Raw genomic sequence first — 5,745 nt, 5'->3', positions numbered from 1 at the left:
TATTTAGAAGACCCCATCATCTCAGCCCAAAATCTCCTGAAACTGATAAGCAACTTCAGCAAAGTCTCAGGATATAAAATCAATGTGCAAAAATCACAAGCATTTCTATACACAAATAACAGACTGAAAGAGCCAAATCAAGAGCAAACACCCATTCACAATTGCTACAAAGAGAATTAAATTCCTAGGAATACAATTAATAAAGGATGTAAAGGACCTCTTCAAGGAGAACTACAAACCACTGCTCAAGGAAATAAGAGAGGACACAAACAGATGGATAAACATTCCATGCTCATGGTTAGGAAGAATCAATATCATGAAAATGGCCATACTGCCCAAAGTAATTTATAGATTCAATGCTATCCCCAATAAGCTACCAATGACTTTCTTCACAGAACTGGAGAAAACCACCTTAAACTTCATAGGGAACCAAAAGAGAGCCCACATAGCCAAGTCAATTCTAAGCAAAAGAACCAAGCTGGAGGCATCACGCTACATGACTTCAAACCATACTACAAGGCTATAGTAATCAAAACAGCATGGTACTGGTACCAAAACAGAGATGTAGACCAACGGAACAGAATAGACGCCTCAGAGGCAACGTCACACATCTACAACCATCTGATCTTTGACAAACCTGACAAAAGCAATGGGGAAAGGATTCCCTGTTTAATAAATGGTGTTGGCAAAACTGGCTAGCCATGTGCAGAAAGCAGAAACTGGATTCCTTCCTGACACCTTACACTAAGATTCACTCCAGATGGATTAAAGACTTAAACATAAGACCTAACACCATAAAAACTCTACAAGAAAACCTAGGCAAAACCATTCAGGACATAGGCATAGGCAGGGACTTCATGACTAAAACATGAAAAGCATTGGCAACAAAAGCCAAATTAGACAAATGGGATCTGATTAGTCTTCAGAGCTTCTGCACAGCAAAAGAAACAATCATTAGAGTGAACCAGCAACCAACAGAATGGGAAAGCATTTTTGCAATCTACCCATCTGACAAAGGACTTACCTCCAAAATCTACAAAGAACTAAAACAGATTTACAAGAAAAAACACCTGTTCAAAAGTGGGCAAAGGATATGAACAGACACTTTTCAAAAGAGGACATATATGAGGCCAACAAACATGAAAAAATGCTCATGATCACTGGTCATTAGAGAAATGCAAATCAAAACTACATTGAGATACCATCTCACGCCAGTTAGAATGGTAACCATTAAAAAATCTAGAGATAACAGATGCTGGAGAGGTTGTAGAGAAACAGGAACACTTTTACACTGTTGGTGGGAGTGTAAATTAGTTCAACCATTGTGGAAGACAGTGTGGTGATTCCTCAAGGACCTTGAAATAGAAATTCCATTTGATCCAGCAAACCCATTACTGGGCATATATCCAAAGGATTATAAATCGTTCTATTATAAGGACACATGCACACAAATGTTCATTGCAATGCTGTTTACAATAGCAAAGACTTGGAACCAACCCAAATGCCCATCGATGATACACTGGACAGGGAAAACGTGGCACATATACAACATGGAATACTATGCAGCCATAAAAAATGATGAGTTCATGTCCTTTGTAGGGACATGGATGAACCTGGAAACCATCATTCTCAGCAAACTGACACAAGAACAGAAAATCAAACACTGCATGTTCTCACTCATAGGCGGGTGTTGAACAATGAGAACACATGGACACCAGGAGGTGAGCATCTTACACTGAGGTCTGTGGGGGCAGACTAAGGGAGGGACAGTGGGTGTAGGGAGTTGGGGAGGGATAACATGGGAAGAAATGCCAGATATAGGTAACGGGGATGGAGGCAGCAAACCATATTGCCATGTATGTAACTATGCAACAATTCTGCATGTTCTTTACATGTACCCCAGAACCTAAAATGCAAAAAATATATATACATTAAAAAAACAAAAAAACAAAAATGTTATGTAGATATTTGTATCTCAGGACCTACTCTTTTGCTTGTACTGTTTTATTTGCTAGATTTGGTAAATTTTAACCATTCTTATGAATTAAGCATAATTTGAAATTATATCTCTTCATATTCTATTATCTATAACTTTTTGTTCAGTTGTAGAAGTACTTTGTAAGTTTCACTTGAGGAGAGACCATTCCCTCACAGTTGCATGATGGCTGCCACAGTGTCAGTCATCTCACATGGCCATAGTCAAAAGTAGGAAACAGGTGAGTAGTCAGGGCAGTTAGAGAGCAGTATCCTTGTATGCTTTTTTCATCAATGAGAAAAAAATCTGTCCCAGAACCTCCCCAAACCCAGTAAACTTCCTTTATCATCTCCTTGGTCTGAACTAGGTCACGTAGAAATGTCTAGTTTTGAGAGCGGCTGGGAAAGCTGGTAATTTTATCAGCCTGTATAGTGGCAGGCAGACAAAGGAGGAGGTTGTTAGGCCAAACTGGGATAGTGGCTGTTCCTGAAAACCTCATGTGACCAAACAAGACCATTCATGGGAAAATTATCTACAGCTACTGTATTTAAACCCACATCAGAGGCTCCTGACTCTCTAATAATATATCAAACCAAGAACTATCCTGCATAATTTAAGTGGTGCCAATAAGGAAAGCCTTCCTATAAGGAAATAATTCAGAAAACAGAATATAGGAGAAAGACTTCAAAGTGCTTAACGTTGTCAACCAAATGATATCTCAGGCCTTCCAGCATCCAGGATGCTACTTACTAATAAATCACAAGTAGAAGAGTGAGAAGCGGTTCTTTCACTAAATCATAGCATGCCCTGAATTAAGAATCGAGTGTCCTGATGAATTTAAATGGGAAAACAAACTGATAAAGGTCTGGGAATCTCTCTTTCCAGATCTCTCACGGCCCTCCCAGTGGCTACTCCTGAGTTCACTCCCTGAGCACAAGCCCAGCAGCCTTTTATGCATAAAGCAGAATTAGTCAATGCAGAAATGAAGCTACAGCTTAACAATAAGCATTTGGTGACTCGTGGAGGCACACTTCATCAGAGAAATGTCATGGACTTGGCAGATACAAACGTCTGAAAGAAAATATTCCAATAGAATGTACTGAAACACACAAAATCCAAGCAACAAGCCAAGCTTTCTGGAGGAATCCAAGCATATCCAGGGGTTTGTGGGAAAATCAGACAGATTAAAAATATATATAATACTTAAAATAGAATTCCAAATTAATGTCTCTTCATTTCTGTATGGAAAGGATATATCTGGGGTTAAAGCTACCGTGCTAAGCAAATTTAGATTTGGTATTAATTAAATCCTTTTTCACTGAAGGTGGTAAACTTTTTTTTCCTACCAACATATATCCATCAGTTCTCTACTTGCTCATCCTGATCAGAGGTAAATCCAAACAAATCCAAGCGTACAATATTTTCTCCTGCAGTTTAACAGCCACATATACTTGCTGTGCAGTTAGCTAATAGACACTGAATCAGAGAAGTCACCTTTTAACTCTTCTTTACTATCTTTTCTGGACACTTGAGGGAATATAGGAAATAGAGGTAGAAAGCTAAGTGTATACAAGGGAACTTCCTTAGAAGCGGGGCAAGCAAAGGAAAGTCCTTGTGGAAGAGAGAGTGCAAGGATTCCACCAGAGATGCCACAATTAGGCCAGCTCACAGACCCCAGGAGACTCTGCACAGAGTGCATGCCATCAAGAGCCTCCAGATACCCCTGAACTCACTTTGCTGTGAAACTGTGACAGAGGGACTGTCCAGAACTCAGTCCAAGCTGAAATGAAACTCTAAACTGCTGTTCTCAACCAGAGACATTTTCCCCAAATAGGGGATATTTGGCAATATCTGGAGATGTTTTTGCTTGCTACAACTGAAGGAAGTAGTGCTTCTGGCCTCTAGTGAGTAGAAGTCAGGGATGCTGCTAAACATCATACATTGCAAGGTGCCATCTTCAAAAAGAATTAACTAGCCCGATGTCAAGAGTGCCCAAATTGAGAAGCCCCACTCTAAACTGTGAGACAGGAAAGCCGAGGTTGGGAAAGAGGAAGAACTACATCTTACCCGTTTCTTTATCAACAGCACTCAGTACTTTATGCGGAGAGCAGTAAGCCCATTGTAAACCTGGGTCTACTGTTAACACATTCAAAAACTTTGAACCTGATCAAATCCCTTTGTCTTATTCCACTTCCACTTTCTCATCTGTAATTTGGGAATGATAACAATATCTAACTAATATAGGTTGAGCATACTGCTATAAAAAACTGCCTGTGACTGGGTAATTTATAAAGGAAAGAGGTTTAACTGACTCAGTTCAGTATGGCTGGGGAGGCCTCAGGAAACTTACAATCATGGTAGAAGCGAAAGCGAGGCACCCTCTTCACAAGGCAGCAGGAAAGAGAAGAGTGCAAGCAGAGGAAATGCCAGACATTTATAAAACCATCAGATCTCGTGAGACTCATTATCATGAGAAGAGCATGGGTGAAACCACTCCCTTGATCCAATTACCTCTACCTGGTCCTGCCCTTGACATGTGGGAATTTTGGGGATTACAACTCAAGATGAGATTTTTGGGTGGGGACACAGCCAAACCATATCAAGCCCAAATCCAAAATGTTCAAAAATTCAAAACATTTTGAGCACTGACATGGCTGAAATGCTCATTGGAGCATTTCAGATTTTGAAGTTTTGGATTAGGGATGCTCAATCTGAAGCATAGAGTAGAGCTATCATGGCCAAATAGGTCAGCGAGAGCCAGCCCTAAAAATCAAGGCTGGAGGGAGGGCAGCAGGGCTTCCTGAACAGTACCTTCCCCACCTTGTAGCTTCTCCCCATCATATGTGCCAAAGTGCCAGCATCCCTTTGATATTGCCACTGTTTCCTTGTATATTTAAGAGGTGATCCATTAGTTTTATGCCCCTACATTCACTTGACAGATGCTTTTCCATGTTTTCCCTCACTGTTCAATTCCATTCACACCTCTGTGGGTTGCTGCCTGCAACTCTTATACCACAGTATTACCTCAATATATCCTGTTATTAGCATGTCAGACTCAGCCAGAAAATACTCAGAGAGCCACCCCTCTGTATATTCCCAGCCCTACCAAGAACATAAGGAGGGGTGTATATGAGGTTTGTATGTGAACGAAACTCAGGCAGAAAATACTTAGGGAAAGACTATGCTTTCAGGGGTCATTTCTATAGTTTGTTACTAGAAAATACTTAGAGAGCCACCCCTCTTCTGTACATTCCCAACCCTACCATGAACACAAGTGTGTGCATATGTGTGTGTGTGGTTTGCATGTGAACAAAAGAAACTTTATTGGGGGATTGAAACTATTGAGATTACAATGAAACAAATGAAATTAAAACCTGTTGCAGAATACCCCATGCAGTACTTTGCCTCATAGCAGTGCACCATCTTCTAATATCTCCTCACTGCTCAAGATGCTCTCTTCATTTTCTCCAAGACAGACATTATGATGAACTGAACATTTGTGCCCTCCAAAAATTCATATGTTGAAGGCCTAACCCCCAATGTGATGATATTTGGAAGTGAGGCCTTTGGGAAATAATTCATGAGGGTGGAGCCACCATAGGATTAGTGCCCCTTAAGAGGAGACATGGGAAAGAATCTCTCTCTCTCTGTGAAAATACAGCAAGAAAGCTGCCATCTGTAAACTAGGAGGAGGGCCCTCACCAAGAACCTAACCATGCTGGCACTCTTAGACTTCCAGCTTCCAGAACTATGGGAAATAAATGTTTCTT

The 5,745-nt window shown here is 40.6% G+C and overlaps 1 pseudogene; it reads left to right on the top strand.

Moving 5' to 3' along the window:
* Positions 1 to 5,150: 5,150 nt before the first annotated feature.
* LOC119471322 lies at positions 5,151 to 5,274 on the top strand (annotated as a pseudogene).
* Positions 5,275 to 5,745: the final 471 nt, after the last annotated feature.

This window comes from Cebus imitator, unplaced genomic scaffold (genome assembly GCF_001604975.1).
Source record: "Cebus imitator isolate Cc_AM_T3 unplaced genomic scaffold, Cebus_imitator-1.0 Scaffold56, whole genome shotgun sequence".
Lineage (NCBI taxonomy): Eukaryota > Metazoa > Chordata > Mammalia > Primates > Cebidae > Cebus > Cebus imitator.
This window is presented reverse-complemented; position numbering and strand designations above follow the sequence as displayed.